General features: G+C 44.1%; 1 protein-coding gene across 4 annotated transcripts in view; it reads right to left on the minus strand.

Moving 5' to 3' along the window:
* Positions 1-18,568, minus strand: part of LOC119478354 (cell migration-inducing and hyaluronan-binding protein-like) — a 207,291-nt gene extending 188,723 nt beyond the window's left edge. The window contains exon 1 of one of the 4 annotated variants that reach the window (XM_037753061.1): positions 18,398-18,568. The gene's annotated coding sequence lies outside the window, so the exon portion shown is untranslated. Of the gene's footprint in view, positions 1-17,368; positions 18,361-18,393 lie in introns of those variants that run through there. The other 3 variants (XM_037753052.1, XM_037753078.1, XM_037753071.1) reach the window with 3 other exon arrangements.
* Positions 18,569-20,008: the final 1,440 nt, after the last annotated feature.

Genomic DNA, 20,008 nt, shown 5'->3' on the forward strand with positions numbered 1-20,008 from the left:
AATGTTTACGTTTAAAGCTTTGGAATGGTCTAAATATTGTATATTTGTGACATCACAAATGGACGGAAATCCTGATGGTTTGTTTCAAAAGCTCAGTTTCTGAATATGGTCTGTGTGTATTTCTCTGTACATTTTTATTTATTATTACTTTTGTCAGTTTCAAGTTATTTCAGTGACCATTGTGGGTTTTTCTTTCTTTAACGGAAGGGTACCAACAATTTTGTCCACGTCTGTATAAGGCAATTTCAAATAAAGGCCTTGTTCTTATTGCAGTGGAGATAAATAAAGGCCCTGGCCACCATTGTACAGCTTACAGTAAACTGCAAGCTGTACATACGACAAAATTTGACAAAATGTTACAAAGTGCCATTTGAAAAGTAATCAAACTATACAGTGTATAACTTTTCCTGCAACTGTACAGCATAGTAGAGGCTCCAGGTGTGGGTGCTGGCCGATGGATGTATAAAGAGAACTAGATACAGCGTTGGAGACGAGGTCCCGTTCATTCCTATGAGAGTTGCTCAGTGGCGCTTAAAGCCAAAATGGCTCGACTGCAGGGTCATAAAGTACCCGGATCATCCGGCGATCTTCCTCATCCATTGGGCCCATAGAGCAGGCGCAGAAGCGTTTCCTTTAACCCCGCCTCCCAGCCCTCGCTCCAGCCTCGGTCACATGAACGAAGGAAGGGAAACAACTCTGGATTTGGTTATTAGTGCATTATACAACTTTTAGGACCTAGTGAATTAAATAAGGGCTAAATTTTCGTTCTGGGAAGTTTATTTAAATAAAAAAAATATATTGTCTCTTTCCCAATGTTAGTCTTTGGGAAAAAGTATTTTTGGGCCCAATGGCATCACGTGACAAACACGGAAGTTCTATTACCTCTGTTTGGCCACTAAGTCAAATTGTCTTCAAAGCCCAGTGGACTTCCTGCGGGCTTGGCCTGCACAGACTTTCTACCATATGGAAGCCATTGACACAAACACTTTGTCTGTGTCTCTTATCTGTAGCCGACTAATTTGCTAATACACACCTACACTGTTCTCTCAGATACACACACACACACAACAGGATTACAGCCAGCTTCTATACGACTATCAACACACACACACATAAAGCCATTGATTTGACATCAGAATGAATTATGAGCCGGGGGAGTAGAGGCCTCCATTTGCCTGCGTCGGTTTATTGACTAAAATCTTTTATAGAGGAGAGGTGGCAGCAGCTCGACACCGAGCTGGCCATTATCCCACGGCTGTCTACTGGCTTTTGAATGGGGGAGATATCTGCTTCAGACAAATAGAAGGTAATTGGAATCTACCACAGAGACGTGAGAAGAAATCGTATGCTCATCTCCCTAAATGGATTATTGTCAAATGTCGCAGCCATCATCCTCTCCATCGACAAATGCTAATGCCCCTCAGCAGAAGTCCGCTGTCTTTAGCTGCACAACCATTTCAGAAGTAATCGTCAGTAGAATGTTTGTGTCTGTCGACTTCAAAGTGGTGCCTCGACAATAATCCTACTACGCAGATTGAAGCCTTGGCTGAGTGGAGCACGACACAACTCCCTGTTCAAGGGGAAACTAACTTCACATGGCCTGTCTATATCCACACACACACACACACACAGTGCTGTACTTTTTATACTACAATCTGAAAAGATCTGTCCCAGTCATCTCCTTCACCCTAGGTGGGCAATCACACATTCACAGACTCTGGCCCGTAGGTAGAGAGGAACATGGAACATTTTCAGTTATCTGTAGAAAACCAACTCCCTCCAGCATCGTATGGGTCCAAACAAAGCATAGTGGTATCTCTCCATGCTGGTTTGATTTTATCCGTCCAGGGTTTGAGCAACCCCGTCTCCTGCAAAATTACGTTCCCATACAACTACACTGCATTCTCAATTACGTTTCGAGAGGAAACATATTTTCTCCCGTATTACGGTCACAGTTTTAAACACGTGGTTAATGTTGTGAATTGAAACAAAACAAAAAACTAGGGCTGTCAGTTAATTAAAATATATCGCAATTATTCGCATGATTGTCCATAGATAATTGGTATTAATCACAAATTAATCACATTTTTTATCTGTTCACAGTGTATCTCAAAGGGAGATTTGTCAGGTATTTAATAGAGTGGGCAAATATGCTGCTTTATGCAAATGTATGTATATAGTTATTATTGGAAATCAATTAGCAACACAAAACAATGACAGATATTGTCCAGAAACCCTCACAGGTACTGCATTTAGCATAAAACAATATGCTCCAATCATAACATGGCAAACTGCAGCCCAACAGGCAACAACAGCTGTCAGTGTGTCAGTGTGCTGACTTGACTATGAGTTGCCCCAAACTGCGTGTGATTATCATAAAGTGGGCATGTCTGTAAAGGGGAGACTCGTGGGTACCCATAGAACCCATTTACATTCACTGATCTGGAGGTCAGAGGTCAAGGGACACCTTACTGTTTTTTTCCTGAACAAAATGTAGCATAAGTTTGGAGCGTTATTTATGACATGGTTGGTACGAATGGATTACTTAAATTTTACAGTTTCATATGATACCAGTATCTTCACTCTAGCTTTAAAACTGAGCTGCTACAACCTAAAAATCATAAGTTGCTTTAATGCGTTAAAGAAATTAGTGGCGTTAAAACAAAAATGGGTTAACGCGTCAACTTTATTAACTTTGACAGCCCTAATACAAACGTATTTGTGACACGTCAAAAATAATCTGAGAGAAAATACTTTTCCCTCGAAACGTAATTCACAATAGGAAACAGGGCCGGTCTGAGATATCTCTGAGAGTCCTGCTTCAACTGCGACACAGTCGAGGATGATGGAATTGGCCTATCCAATTTGCATATTGAGATCTGATCGATGTGAGGGCACATTTGATATGATGAATCTCATCAGGTATCAGGTATCACCTTCAACCGCTTATCCGGGGTCGGGTCTCGGGGGCAACAGCTCCAGCAGGAGACCCCAAACTTCCCTTTCCCGGGCCATATTAACCAGCTCTGACTGGGGGATCCCGAGGCGTTCCCAGGCCAGTGTGGAGATATAATCTCTCCATCTAGTCCTGGGTCTTCCCCCGTGGCCTCCTCCCAGCTGGTCGTGCCTGGAACACCTCCCTAGGGAGGCGCCCAGGGGGCTTCCTTACTAGATGCCCGAACCACCTCAGCTGGCTCCTTTCAACGTAAAGGAGTAGCTGCTCTACTCCGAGTCCCTCACAGATGACTGAGCTTCTCACTCTATCTCTAAGGGAGACGCCAGCCACCCTCCTGAGGAAACCCATTTTGTCCGCTTGTACCACGAATCTAGTTCTTTGGGTCATGACCCAGCCCTCATGACCACAGGTGAGAGTAGGAACGAAGATTGACCGGTAGATCGAGAGCTTTGCCTTCCGGCTCAGCTCTCTTTTCGACACAACGGTGCGGTAAAGCGAATGCAATACAACCCCCCCGCTGCTCCGATTCTCCGGCCAATCTCACTTTCCATTGTCACCTCACTCGCGAACAAGACCTTGAAGTACTTGAACTCCTTCAGTTGGGGTAAGGACTCATTCCCTACCAGAGTAGGCAATCCATCGGTTTCCTGCTGAGAACCATGGCCTCAGATTTAAAGATGCTGATCCTCATCCCGGCCGCATCACACTCGGCTGCGAACCGATCCAGTGAGTGCTGGAGGTCACAGACCGATGATGCCAACAGGCACCACATCATCTGCAAAAAGCAGCGATGAGATCCTCAGCACACTGAACTGCAAACCCTCCCCAACCTCCCGACTACGCCTCGATATGACGAATCTGTCAAACCTAATACCAGGATTAAATGGAAAGCCCTGGATCAGATGTCATTATTTCCAGATAATGATCACAGTGGAATACCAGGTGGAGATGGGCTATTACAGGCAGATCTCTCTAAACCTGTGAAATCAAAAGCAGAATGCTAATCTGTATGGTTAGATACCACAGGTGGTCAGTGAATTTGTTTTTCAGTAATTTAGATGAACTTAACCTTTAACCAGTTTCATGATTTTTCTCTTACTTATTTATTTACCGTCTCTCCCATTTTTTGCCATAATAATGATGGAAAATAATGAAGACAGCATTTTAGCATTTTGACCATCATCATGGTGTCAGTGTCCAGTTAGACTGCTTTAGTTGTGTTAGCAGCTCCTCAGAGCAGGGTGAGGCTGCTTTTGCTGCTGTTACAGATACGTTGGTGAGTAAAATCCCATCCTCACCTTCATCATACTGATGCACACACATACACACACACACAGATCAGCCTAGTGCAGATCGATGCAGGGAACATGAGGTCATAGCACAGCTTGCGAGCTGAATATTCTTGCTATTTTTTGCTTACGTTTTAAATAATGGATAGGAGTCGAGAACCGTGGTGCGCTGCATGCATCCTCACAATCACCTCAGAGTGACTGCGCACCGCCGGCTGAGAATAGATGAAGGGATTCAAAAACACAGGGAGTTAAATCTGTGGCTGCTGCTGGTGAATATCTGAATATATGGGGGAGAGACGCAGCTAAAGGCCAGACCGGCTGGAAAAGACAAGGTGTGTGTGAAACAGGCTGATCAGCCAGACCAGTCAAGTCCTCAGATATGATGTGCCCCGGGTCCATGTGTTTACATAGCATCACTTTTTAATGTCACACATTACATTGCATGTAAGACACCATGCAATATAGTCAAGACATGTTGTATTGTGAGAGGAGGAGTGGGAGAACTTTTCCTTGAGATTGCAGAAAGACATTCGTCAGGTGTAGGCAGGGCTGTAGCCAGTCTGGTGGTGGCAGTGGAGGGTGTAGAGAGAGAGTGATACAAGCAGTAGCTGCCATCTAATTCTTAAAGGTGCTGAATTTTAAATTCAGAGCATATCTATCGCCTCCACACGGCGGCTAGCAGCTAACGGTGCTAACAGTGAAAACAACAGCATCAGTGCTGACAGAGCTAACCAGGCATGCAAACTCATCAGGGGTTATTTTTTATTTTGTTAATTGTGCAATTTGGTGCATTCTGGCCATGGTTTTTATCCCTGGCAAAGGCATCAATTTATGCATGAAAAGTATAAAATAAAATATTTTACCTTCAAAAGGTATGCTACTAGTGATGAAGGAGTCCCATTTCCCTCCTCACTGAACAAAAACGTGAACTTATTCAACTAACCAACTATGTCTTATAATAAAACTGACACAAATATCTGTACTTATTATCTTAATCAACCAGATTAGTCAAAAGAATCAGTCAGAAGAGAAAAAAGTCTGATCACATTCATTGGGTCATTGTCTCTTATTTCGACTGCACACAGACAATCTTTACTAACACCCCAGTAGTGTCAAAATAGCAACTTTGTTAAACTATTTTCATTATAAAAATAAGGAACATTTCCAACACTTTTGTATTACACTGTACAAACACTGAACTAACACTTTCCCAAAAACGCACCAGGTCACGACAGGCTATAAAACTGAAAAGCATCTATAATGCTGAAATGGAAAACACTAAATAAACAGAATAATAACAAATAAAACGTGCACTGATATGCTGATATGCTGATATGCTGATGTAAAAGGCAATTACTTCTGTAATTGTTTTATCATGTTCTGCTTTTCAGTCTAAAGGCTACTTCAAAGCAGTCCCAGCGATCAGCACATCTGGGTGATGCCGTTGAATATGTGTTAGCGTGTTTGGTGTGTTTCCATTCACATCCCCTACAACGGTGGAGCAACGGCGACACACCGTCCTCGTCTTATACACAACTCTCTCTCCGTTTGCTGTTGTAGCTGACCAGGAACCAGCAGGCGGGTCATCCAGCTCTGCCGTTTTATTTGCGCTCACCATAGTGTGACTGACTCGCACGCCAATCCTCTTGTTGTGCTAACCGGCTAACCTTAGTAGCTAGCGGTGTATGGCTACAAGTTTCCGGGCGGCACTTATGCTCGTGAATTTTGGTTTTGCATTACGTGCATCGATCTTTTTTGCATTAGCGGTAAAAATAAACAAACTATGGCGGAATAATAATTCACTTTAGACGGAGCACTTACACCAATTAACACCCCCCCCCACACACTTTCAAAAACTGATCAGATCTGCATGAATCACGTAGGTGACCTATTTTGGATTTAAAACGGCGAATCTCACCGAAAGGTGACAAGTTTGAATGCCTGGCTAACAGTGTTAACCTGAAGGGGAAGCAGAGGGTGAGTGCTATACGCTTCCACGACAACGCCATCAGTCAGGACTAGGGATGCACCGATACCGTTACCAGTATCGGGTATCGGGTCCGATATTGTGCTCATGTACTCGTACTCGCAAAACGGCTCCAATGCAACGGCACCGATACCACTTTACTGCAGCGTGATGTTAACCTCTCATCACCATCTTTCGGGTCCGATCACACACGCTCACGCTCCACTTCCCCGATGGTGCGCCCGACCCCGCGGGGCCGGAATCCCACCTCAGGCGGCGCGCTCCAGCCCTCACTTTCATTGCGCAAGGGGGTTTTGCTCGCACCCTCTGGCGTCGCAGACCCCTGGCGTCTTTTACATGGGCCAAGCCCGTCCTGGGGGCACGACGCGGTTGGGGCGCACTAAGGACAGTCCGCCCCTGTGACACTTTGGCCACGGCCCGGGAAACACCTTTGCCCAGAGCCTTTCCAAGCTGACCTAGAGCCGGTCGTGGCGCACCACCTCGTATGCGGGACTCCCCAGCCTGTCGTGTGTCGCTCACACCCTCCAGCTGGCTGTTAACGAGGGTCTTTTGGCACAGAGAAGTACTCTAATCGGGACTCGGTATCGGCGAGTACCCAAATGTAAGTACTTGAACTTTTACACGATCTGAAAAAAAGTGGTATCGGTGCATCCCTAGTCAGGACAACGATATCAGCTGTAACCGCCGTATGAGAGCAGTGCGGCGCACCTGGTGATGTAAACAAAGCAAGGAGAAGCTCGGATTAGAACACACACTTCATTAGCCTCTCTGTTAGCTCCTGCTGTAGGTGTGAAAAATACGAATGGAATGTGGGCTTACTAAAATACTAACATACCTTAATTGCCACAAAATATTTTAGTGTCAATCCAAAAATCTGCGTTCAAATACATATCAGCGGAAGGCAGGCAGGACATGCTGGAGAAATGACTGACAGCCAGTAGACAGATGAGGGATGGAACCCATCCACAGCACATACACATACAAACATAGCGCCCTGCTATTATCTTGACTATGCTTAATGAAATTGACTCAGGAATTTCATTTTAGAAGCATGTTGGGTCAAGAACAGTCATATAAAAGTATACATTAACTGCAGGCTTGCAGGCCAAGCACAAGGCCCCGTGCTGTCACACACTTTGCGCAGCCCACGCAACGGTTCTGGCTACAGCTAACGTCTGTACAGTCGCTACCGCTGCTGTTTGTGGGAAATAAACACAGACTGCTTAAACCAGGGGTTCTCAAACGTTTTGGGGACCCCTTAAATGGGAGGACATTTTCCAAGGACCCCCTCACAATCGTAACACCAATTAAGCATAATACTTACTACCATTTGGACTCATAGATGCCATTGGAACTATTTGTGTACAAATAGTATTTAAGATGAAGTTTTAGAATATATTCTAAAACTTTTCAACCTAAATACTGCAGATCTGTTTGATAGTGATAACCAGAAAAACATTTCAGTTTGAATCATGTTAGCACCACTTTGTTTAACCCTGATATTCCGTGTGCTTTGTAATGAGATGTTGCTTTTAGCTCGGCTGGCTTCATGGCTTCGTTCGCTAGCATCTAAAGACACCTGACGCATTTTGGTCTACCGTCAAGTCACTCTATATAAGTGTTGACACATTTCCCCACTTTGAGAATCACTGGCTTAAACAATTCAGCGGTCACATTTGTGAGGGGAAAATTCACTTTATGTTCAATGTGAAAGCACCTTAAGGCCATGGGCAGCACATCAGGAGCTAACACAAGATGATTGGACAGCATCTGTCAGGGGGAGAGCCTGAGTACAGCAGAGCTCAGTAACACGTATCAAGTCAGGCATTTTTTGGTGGACCAAACCAGAGCTACTTTACCACTGAATCCTGGATGTTTTATGGGGGCACAGAAAGACGACTCTAATTGGAGGCAAAACTGGTCAGAAGATTTTTTTGGGACTGAAAAAAAAATTCTCGTAGAAGTTTGATGTTAGATGTGTATTAAGTGATGACTTTAAATTAAAAGAAATGACATCACTGCTGACCCTTTTAATTGTAACTATGTCCTTTCTTTCTTTAAGATTTGAAAATACATTTTATTCCCTGGCCTTTTCGATAGCCCTTCACTTTAATACAGTTTGAAACTAGCTAGGACATACACTAAAGTTTAGCCATTATGTTTTATACACAAAAAGACAAACACACACTAACATAGACACACACCCACCCACACACAAGTGTTATTGTTGTTAACCTGAGCATTGTTCCCTGCTCTAATATATGAACTGCAAAATGTTCTCTGTCACAGACAATCTTACTGTGGTTGCAGGCAAAACAACTGCTCTCACTTTCACTTTTATTATTCATCAACTACATCAACACAAGCATGCACACAAGCACACATTCATACACCTCAAACAACCTGGATAACGAGATTTGCCTGTCCAAACACATATCTTGGCACATTAGAGGCAATTCTCGATAAACAAGCAGGACTTCCAATATCGTGTGTGTGTGTGTGTGTGTGTGTGTGTGTGTGTGTGTGTGTGTGTGTGTGTGTGTGTGTGTGTGTGTGTGTGTGCTCCGCCATCATTAATATGGGGTCAGTGCCGCGGTATCATGTTGAGATCTGCTGTTTTCCAGAGCACAGACATGCTCCTTTATCTCTGTCGACAGCTCCATGTCTGCTCCGATTCTGCTTACGAACTACTAATCATTGCTGAGGCATTCTTGGCCTGTTGCATTAACGGCCCTACAGCAGCTTCACGCACACACTTGAAGCTACAAAACAACTCCAGCAGTGTTCTGAGTAGCTCCGCACCGAGTCAGCTCCCTGTGAATAAGGGAGAATTCACGATATCCAGCTGTAAGCAGGCTCCATGTACAGTATCTCAGGAATGCTCCGACTGGAAACTGAATTCGGAGCACTTTAGGTGCTCAATAACTGGCAGCCGGAGCTCTCACTGGAAAGAAGGGGGAAGCCGTGACCTCCAGACGGAGACCGTTTCTGAAAGAAAACAAAATAGATTTCGGAACAGAATTTCTATTTTTCCCCTCGAAAAGGAAACCTGACCCGCCAGATGGTTTGTCACACAGAATCATCTGAGAAGCCGTCGTTGGAAACTGTTTGGAAAAAGGGCAGGCACTTTCAAAAAATACTTGGCAGATGATTGGATGAACCATCTGTCAATCAAAATCTTGGCAAAGCTGGTTGGGAGAAAGAAGAAAAAACATCTTTTCCATCAAGTAAAGTCTTCGGTGCCGTTCTTTGCTCTTCTTTCAATGAAGAAATACTCTCCAGCTCTGATAGGACTGTTGCTATTGCAGCAGCTACCAAACCCCCAGGAAAAGCGCCGGTCGTTGATGCCAATTTCTGTAGTGGCCAAACGGCGGTACTACAACTACCGTATTCTTCATGTGATGCCATTGGGCCCAAAAATACTTTTTCCCATAGACTTACATTGGGAAAGAGACAACTTCCCAGTATTTAAATCATTAGGTCCTAAACATTGTAAAATGCACTAATAGCTGAATCCAGAGTTATTTTCCTTCCTCCGATCATGTGAATGAGACCCAGACCGAGGCTGGACCGAGGGCTGGGAGGCGGAGTTAGCAAGCCATGACAACAGTGATGACGGCTGTGATCCCGTGACCGAGCCATGTGACCGAGCGGACGCTACTGCGCCCTCTCTATGGGCTCAATGGATGCGGAAGATCGCCAGAAGATCCGGGTACTTTTCCACTCGACGGTCGAGCCATTTTGTCATCATGCGCCACTGAGCAACTTTCATAGGAATGAACAGTTCTCCTTATACATCCATGGCATCTACGCTAACCCTTTCAGGAGCTGCCATTGTTGTTTAGAACAAACAGTCACCTCTCCGTGTCGTCGCGTCACACACACCTAAACCACGTCCGTAGCTGCCAGGGACTCCTCACAGGACGCCGATTGGTCCGGACACAAATGCATTACATGAAGCCGGCTTTCCATTTGATCTCATGATAAGTATCCAGATAGTAACGAATCAGGTGAATTGCCCCAGCCCTACGGTCTACTATACACTATGTAAAAACTACACGCCAACTGATACTGGATTTGTGAACTCAATACAAATGTTGATATTTGATCGATATTTTCAATTGCATTTATTGGTTGATGTTACACTCCATAATGAGAATACAACTCTTAAATTACTACAGAGAGATATAAAAAGCTACACTACATCTAACTATCAATCATCAACTGTACATCACAAAACAGCACAACATAGCAACCTGCTAAGTAACCAGTAACCAAGATTGTTTGCTTGCCTGGAAATAAACCGTGTGGTGAACAGGTGCCAGTTTGTGGCAAGGAAATCTTTTCCTTTCTTGTGTTCTTACAACATAATCTTTGTTAGCTTTTGCCTGTATAGTAATGGGCTGACAATACGTATACTATTTATATCTGCCAGAGGTCTTTTCTTAGCCTGCAAAGGTGGTAAACTCAATTCCTGCAAATCAAAAAGCGGGTAAACAAGAATCCCGTTGGGTGTGTGCTACGCTACCTCCCTCCTCTCGGTGCTTTGATCTAAATTGGAGTCTTGGGATCCAAACAAAACACAAGACGTGGCTGCTTTGTGTGATTTTAATGTCAGCTTTTAAGCGGCTGCTGTATTTAAGCGTTGAGCAGCTGCAGTGGCACGTGGACGTGCAGGGGAGAGGAGAATATCCGTCTGTACTTTGTCTGTCTGGATCACGTCGATCCCGCAAAAATAACAGACATGCACACAAAGCATGAGCAGCTGTCTGTTGTAGTGCCAAGGCAGTGGCTGGAATCAATTTACATCCAGTTATCCACGCAAGCCTCGCATTGCTGTTTCATTTCATTAATTAAGAACATGGACTGGGAAGTCGTGCAGCTTCTGTTGCAGGGTAGCAAGTAGGAAAACTACTGTTCTAAACAATTCCACAGCCCATTAAGGAGTTGATGAATGGGTAAAAAAAAAATATTTCGTCTGGGCAACCCCATCTACGAATATGGAGCTATAACTCTCCAAAGCAGAGAACAGCCTGCAGACCAGAGGGCAGAGAAATGTTCCCCTTACAATTGAGGCTGATGGTTTCCTCAAGTAAACTGTGGCCTTTGGCTGCCTGTCCAGTCATCCACGGTGGCAGCTCTACCACTTCTTCCCTTGGACTGCTTGATGTGTGGAAACTCCAAGCCTCCACTGGTGGAAAGTAAAAGGGTCTGCCAAGAGTTGTGTTCCTCACATTTGAAAAGGATTGCTTTCAATAACACAAGGACGGCCAAAAGGTTTAGGGTGTGTGAGTGTGAGTGTAATTTAGACTATGTTTAGGTCCCTCAGTTGTAATCCAAGAGCACATGCCACTTTCTTCATTTAAAGCTTCAGTAGGCAGAATGTTTTTGGCATCATTGGGCAAAACATTCCATAATAACCTTTCAGCATATTGTAATTCAAGTGTTCTGAGAGAACAGTACAGAAGGTACCGTGCGCTGCCTGTAATGTTGATTGGTACCGGAGGTACTGGAGATGCGATCCTTCCGGATCTGACTGGGGCAGCATATCCACTTACAAGTGTTCTCATCTGCCCTGAAATGAAGAACGCCTAACAGCTTTATAAACTAAAGGAACTATCAAACAAATAAAAGAGCAGTTTACACAATTACACAAATAATTTGTTTGCAAGTTACACATTTGACTTTTGAGATTTTTTTGCTTTGGTGAGTTTTATTCTCCCAAATTCCTGTTTTTGTTTGATATTTAAGACGTGTTGTTTGTTATATTGACAAAAAATCTGATTCCATAGCTCTCCACCAACTCCTGAGGGAAATATCTGTCTCTTTAGTGGCTAAATGCTCCACTATGTTCACCCAGCTAGTCGCTAACTGAGTCTGTCTAGATGTACAGAAAACAGCTGCCTGCTGCTGATGGAAACCAGGGTGATGAGAGCGCTGAGACGGAACCAAAACTGTAAAGTTGTGGGCTGTAAAAGCAAAACAATGAGCTCTGTGGGTTCGTCATTACAAGCAACACCTTTAACATTACACACAGCTACTTGATTGACTGATTGCAGTGCAGCTGTAAGTTTTTTGTAGGTGATGCTGTTGTGTCAGTTCAACTACTGTCTCCATCATCACCGCTCATGCTGACTACACCGTTCATATTCTAAACAAACAAGAAGAAGGACTCGTCTCCTGCAGCAGGCACTCAAAGGGATTAGCCGCAGAATGTGAGAACATTTTACAGGCTTCTCTCTCTCATGCTATACTCTAGTTTGAGCCGGCAGAAGTATTTCTCTGCTATTTCCTCCCCGATAGCCAGCCTTCCTTCCTTCCTTCCTTCCCTTCTTGCAGGGAGACAACTGTGTAATTGCAGTTCCTGGTTTCTTTCGGACAATATTTCAGGTTCAGCAGCGGAGAACTTTATCACTCTCTTTAGCGCTCCGTTGCTGTCAGACATTCTCAAGATGTAGCTTTAACAGCGTGAACATCAGGTCTTAATTAGAGACAGTGCATTCAAATTAACTCAACCGCAGCTTTGCTCATTAACATCATCACTCATACTAAATACCCCGCCAAATTAAAACGATTCCTGAGACACTAAATGTTGCAGCCTCGACAGTAATTTGTGGTTTTGGGGAGTCTAACGTCAAAGCTTTCAGGAATTCATTTGGATCACCACTCAGTTCTATCAATCAGTGATCTATTCTAAAATCTCCCACATCCACTCTGCTGAACAGCAAGAGGCTATGAGATAATGACACTTTCCCTTCATTTTCCAAGACTCTTAGTCAGCTGCTTTAAAGATCATTAGGTGAACTGACTTTGGCCCCCCCCCCCCCTTCCACCTGGTATTGCAATTTGGATGTGGATAAGTATAAAATGCATATTAATGCAGGTGTAATGCAATCGGAGTGTGATGAGATCAGATCAGCCAGACCACGTCTGAAGGGGATCTCGGCCAGGTGTGGATTACATCTACACAGCACGTTCTTTAGAAAAAGAAAAATCCAGCCAACAAGTTGAAAGGTCACCTAACTCTATCTCTTCCTGTTGTCTCAAGCTGTTTGTCAGAAAGCTGTGGACAAGTTCCTCCTCTGCAAAGGAAAAATAAGAAGTAAGCCCGCACAGCAGCATCACTACGGGAGACTCAATTAGGGATGCACCGATACCACTTTTTTTCAGACCGAGTACAATTACTTACATTTGGGTACTCTCCGATACCGAGTACTGATACGAGTACTTCTCGCCAAAAGACCCTCGTTAACAGCCAGCTGGAGGGTGTGAGCGACACACGTCAGGCTGGGGAGTCCCGCATACGAGGTGGTGCGCCGCGAACGGCTCTACGTCGGCTTGGAAAGGCTCGGGACGAAGGTGCTTCCCGGGGGCGTGGCCAAAGTGTAACCGGGGATGACTGTCTTTAGTGAGCCCAACTGCGTCGTGCCCCCAAGGCGGGGCTCGGCCCACATAAAAGGCGCCAGGGGTCTGCGGCGATGTCTGCAACCCACCCGACCCATCTTGAAACACAGACCAAGGAGTGTAACGCACGCGCGAGTCAGAGGGTGCAAGCAAAACCCCGTGGCCCAATGAAAGTGTGGGCCGGCGGGGTCGGGCACACCACCGGCCCGTCTCGCCCGCACCGTCAGGGAGGTGGAGCATGGGCGCGTGCGATAGGACCCGAAAGATGGTGATGAGAGATTAACGTCACCCTCTGTAAAGTGGTATCGGAGTCGTATTGCGAGTACATGAGCACAGTATAAATTACCGGTATCGGTATCGGTGCATCCCTACTCTAAATGTGCAAGGCCAGGGTCCAACGCGTTCTCATCCCAACTCGTCATATACTGATGCTTTGTCAGAACCCTAGCCGTCGTAGACTCTTTTCGGTCGCAGTAAACACGTGCTTAATGTTGTGAAGTAAACAAAATCACATGCTTAGGTTTCAGCAACAAAACCACTTAGTTAGGTTTAGGAAAAAAACAACATGGTTGGGCTTAAAACTACTACGTTTGTACAGAGAAAATGACACGTACGTTGTGAACACGGGACACTAACGAACAGCTGATTGTAACGTGACGCACGAGACACGAACAGCGGTCTCCTGGATGAACGCCCTGTGTTTGTTGGACCCATCCACCTTCCCTTCCACCAGCCCCTGTGGGCCTTTTGGCTCTTAATGCTACGTCGCCACACTCCCGGCGCACTTTTCCTGAGCATTTAATATTGACACAGATGAGTTTACACTTTGGTTAATGGAACGCCGGTGTTTCCCATACTAGGGTAATTAAATTAATAAATTACTAATTTTATTTATTTTTTCTAACCGATAACCGACCCTCGTTAAACGATTATCAATCATGAACTGACAAGATTAGTGTGTCGCACGCAGCGGCGCTATTTTTAGTGATTAACAAGCGAGCCAGCTGCAACAAAAAGCCAATGCACAAACAGGATAAATCCATCATTTATCACCAGCTGCAGTGTAACTGAATCCTCAGTTTACCAGACCAGAAGAGTTACTGTAGCAGCCACGGCGCTGTGTGTATTGTCGTGGACACATGCAGACACATTCCCAGTAAAAATTCCAGTAAAAGGCCCAGCTCCCTTAAGGTGGGCTGTTAAGGTGGACCAGCTATTCTCCTTTAAGTGACAAGCCGCTCCTCTGAGTGTTGCTCAGCTTTTTAGCTATTTTTTAAATATTTATTTTAACCGTTTAACCGATGGCGTTAATGGTTTAAAATTTTTAATTTTGGTTAATTATTAACATCCCTATCTCATACCGATCACCGATGCTAAAGGGTGCCTTGTGCAGCGGTACTGAACGCTGTCGGTATTTGACGCCCTGGGAATGAGAACCGGCTGGAAGGTCATGTGACTGACGGGGGTAGTCGAGCTAGCACTAACTAGCGCAGATTACCGTCTTATAGTGACAAGGCCACTGAAAATGAGCCTACAGTAGCGTTGCACGGAACCTTCTCTAAGCAGCAATGTCATACTAGCTTGTCGCAAAGGAGGCTAAGTAACGCTCCAAACTTCCGCTAAATTTTGGCGAGGAAAAACTGCATGCCCATTTTCAAAGGGGTCCTTTGACCTCTGACCTCCAGATAAGTGAATGAAAAATGGGTTCTATGGGTACCCACGAGTCTCCCCTTTACAGACATGCCCACTTTATGATAATCACATGCAGTTTGGGGCAAGTCATAGTCAAGTCAGCACACTGACACACTGACAGCTGTTGTTGCCTGTTGGGCTGCATTTTGCCATGTTATGAATGGAGCATATTGTTTTATGCTAAATGCAGTACCTGTGAGGGTTTCTGGACAATATCTGTCATTGTTTTGAGTTGTTAATTGATTTACAATAATACATATAGAAATAAATTTGCATAAAGCAGCATATTTGCCCACTCCCATGTTGATAAGAGTATTAAATATTTGACAAATCTTCCTTTAAGGTACATTTTGAACGGATACAAAATTTGATTAATTTGCGATTAACTATGAACAATAATGCGATTAATCACGATTAAATATTTTAATCGATTGATATATATATAGATATATACACAAAACATTTTATATATATATATATATATATTTTTTTTTTTTTAAATAATAATATAAATCATTTTAAGTTCCCTGTTCTGTCATCACTTATTCCGTTACTTTTCCTCATTGCTGTGGTATCGGTATTGAGATATTTAGGAAAGTATCGTATCAAAGTCATAATAATAATAATCAGATTTTTGGCATGACAACACCAGCCTACAGATGCTGGAGTCTGCCACGTGACTCTCCCCTTGCATAGCATCCCTAAACACATCATATCCCTGGACCTGGGACCATGCAGGGCTGTTTCTAGGGGGACTGTCCTCCCAAAAGGAACGGAGTCAAATGTTGCACAATCCTCCCGAGACAGAGTCTGTGTGCAGCAGCTGAACTCAGATCAGACACATCAGAGCAGCCGCGATGCAAACCTCTAATAAGAAAAGGAATCTCTCATCCTCTTACAGGCACACACACACACCAGTTCTGGCAACAGCTTGAACATCTGCAAGTCAGCTGTAGATGAAAGGCAGTGCCACTACACCTCAGCTTGTGTAATTCTTGCTCCTGCTTCACACCCTGAGACAGTTCTCTCTCTCTCTCTCTCTCTCTCTCTCTCTCTCTCTCAACTGGTTTCCTGCAAACCTTCATATTATCTGCTTCCATCATCAACAAAAACACCCACCAGACTGACAACCTGTTCCTGCTCCCATTGACTTTTTTTTTTTTAGCCTCAACTGGTTGTGTAGCCTTTATTTTTTTTACAGAGCAGGTCACTCCGACACAAATTGTGGTCCACGAGAATGCCATCCTCCTCCTCCTCCTCCTCATTATCATCACAACTGCCACTCTTTCCCCAGCCTGCTCCTTGTTATACAGGGCTATTTTGCTCCTCATCATCATGTCACCATCTCTGGAGGACACTGAAGGTGATGAGGGAACACGGGCAGGCAGGCAGCAGTCAGCCACAGACAGACAGCTCCGAGGGCGTCATCATTTCATCAGCCCGAGCACATTCCACTTTATCCACTTTATCCCCACATTCTGCAGTCACAAACACAGACACAGTGGCAAGCTGCCTGAACCACGGAGGAGTGGAGGCAAAAGGACGAGTGTGTACAAGCACATGTTAATAGGTACAAGGCAGGTAAGCTATACCAAGTCACTGGAACAATCATTACCACAATGCCACAGTGAGCAGTATAGAGACACTTTAATACTGTGCTGGGCAACTGAAGAGTTCATGATATGACATTAGTCACGAAAATTGTTTCTAAAAGGCTCTAAAGCATTAGAAAAAAAGCATATTAAATAGAAATTAATTTTGGTATTTATATTAGGCTATGTGATGAGGATTTATCGTATTACAGTTCCACACAAATTATACGTATTGAGCTTTTAAGCGTGATATCTTGTAAGACCAAAAAAACATGAATATGTCAATATATCTCCAGTTCTATTCCTGGCATCATGGGGAAGGCTTTGGACACTTGACCTGACAGTTTAGCTACAGCCCTGATGTGCAAACATCTGTACACAGACAACACAGTGGATGAGCATCATCATCCCTGCAGGTATTAAAGGAGTAAAAATGTCCACTGACCTGTTGGAAGGAGACTGGAGGAGACTGGAGGAGACTGGAAGAGACTGGAGGAGAGCACGGTGCACTTGTTTCGTCTGGAGCCTCTGGAACAGCAGCGCGGAGCTCCAGCTGAACAGTGCGCACCATTCATGGAGGAGAAGAGGAACCTGCACACGGCTGCTTTCAATTTGTGGTAAATAGCAGCTGGGTTGAACAGGCGCCGATCTGAGCATGCACTATTCTCAGGAAACGAGAGGTTATATATAGTTTCTCTTCCTTTGTTTAAGATCACAACCTCTTCTAGTTCATTTTTTTAAAAGGTCCATCAGCCTACATGTGGTTTAAATCTCTGCGCGCAAATTAAAGCAGTTGTGGAAGCATGAAGAGGAGAAGCGACAACATCCTCATGTCTCCTGCTGGAGACTGCGCTCCTCAGAGCTCCTCAGCTCCTCAGCGCATCACAGCCAGCAGACACACTTTGGTATTGACAGTAGCCGGAGCTCTGATTAGAAATGTGCATCTCAGTTGCAGCTGCAGCTGCAACACGGTGAGACCACCGGACTGTTTGTTAAAGACCACCGGGAGGATTGAAGGAGCACCGGGTGCTGGACACGGACCCGGACCCGTTCTATGAGCGCGCAGCAGCCGGCGGGAGTCCACTTACCTTTGCCCTTAAAGTCGTGGCGGCGACCGGCGGCGTGCGTTCAACAGTCCAGCCCGCACCCAACACGCACGACCCCTCTTCAATCCGCTGTGACAGCACGCACAGAAAGAAGTGCGCTTCTTCCTTCACAGCTGCATGCGCTAAACCCGCGCGCACAAACCGCATTTACCGACACGGGTGTTTTTCCAGCACCTCCGGCACACACACCTGTAGCTCACATGAAGACCCGGAGTCACCCCCCCCCCCCCCCACACACACACACACACACACACACACACACACACTCTCTCTCTCTCTGCATGCACCACAGTATCATCACACACACACACAGCCAGCCTGGCCGTGACCCTGGAGGAGTGTTAGAGAGTGTGTGGAGACCTACCGACCTGGAGCCGGTAATCCGTGTCTAGTCCTGGAGGCTGTGCCGCGCGCAGCTCGGAGCTGTGCAGTGATGGAGCGGAGCGCTGTGTGTGTCGGCCGGCGGCGGAGCGCGGAGACACGGCCATACCAAGTCCGAGCGCACGCTGCTGCGCACGGCGCTGCGCCCGCCTCCACAAACTACAGCTGGAGGACAGACACGCCCACTATCTTTGTGTGTGTTTGTGTGCGTGTGTGTGTGTGTGTGTGTGTGTGTGTGTGTGTGTGTGTGTGTGTGTGTGTGTGTGTGTGTGTGTGTGTGTGTGCGTGCGTGTGTGTGAGTGTGTGTACCCGTGTTCTCCGGCACTGAGTTGAAACCTATTGTGCAGAGGGCGCAGCTCGGATTTAAGAAATATCAAGGTAAATAAAAATATTGATGGATAAATAAACAAGTAAATAAATAACTAAAGTAATAAGCAATAGAATATAAAAATACAGGGAAATACATAGAAATAAATACAAATAGAGAAGATAATGAAAAAATGTAAACATTTTTATTAATTATTTAAATTATTGGATTTTTCATACAATTTATTCCGTTAGCTGTTCAATTATTGTCTGTAAAACTCTTCAAAGCCTCCTCCACACTGTCAGGGATGTAACATATATATATATATATATATATATATATTGTGAATATTTATTTTTTGTTGGCCTAAAAATAGTCAAGTTCTTCTTCTTCTGCAATCAGCCGATAGAATATCGACAAGTCGTCCACATTAAAGGAGAAAACGCGTTGTTGCTTCTGGAAGACACAGAGAAGAGTTTCCTGATCTGACTCCTGTATATCAGCAGGACGATGTCATCTGTCAGTAAACCTTCCAAATCTCTGCTGAAAAATCAAACTGTTTTCTGATCTTACACTATGAAACTTACACTATGTTCTCAACATTAAATTAATAAAAAATACATTATGAAATAGATATTCTTGTGAACAGATTGTGTAAATTATATATGGACCAATAATTTGAAATAATGAGGACATTGAAATTATTTTTTAAAAGTGACATTATGAAAAGTGAAGTAATTAAATAAAAGTGACATTATGAAAAGTGATGTAATTAAATAAAAAGTGACAATATGAAAAGTGATGTAATTACATAAAGAGTGACATAATGAAATAAAAAGTGACATTATGAAAAGTGATGTAATTAAATAAAAATTTACATGAAATAAAAAGTGACATTATGAAAATGTCTATTATGAAATAAAAAGAAAACATCCTAAATAAAGTCCAAATAAATCTGTTATGAAAATAAGCAGGAAGAAATAACATTTTATAAAATGAGATGAATTTTTATATAATTATTGAATATTGAATAATAATTATTTTACAAGTTGTTTTCAAATATATTTATTTTTTTATATTCTTTTCATAATTATCTATGGGTTACACGGTGGTGCAGTGGTTAGTTCTGCCGCCTCACAGCTAGAGGGTTGCAGGTTCAAACCTAGCTTGTTGAACCTGAAGTCTTCTCTGAAAAGTTAGCAGTCAGACATGTTTTTCCTGGAGAACCACTCTACCTTTAATCAGATTATTTTACCAGCGGTTTGGTTTATAACAATATCCTACAGCTGGT

This window comes from Sebastes umbrosus, chromosome 2 (assembly GCF_015220745.1).
Source record: "Sebastes umbrosus isolate fSebUmb1 chromosome 2, fSebUmb1.pri, whole genome shotgun sequence".
Classification (NCBI taxonomy): domain Eukaryota; kingdom Metazoa; phylum Chordata; class Actinopteri; order Perciformes; family Sebastidae; genus Sebastes; species Sebastes umbrosus.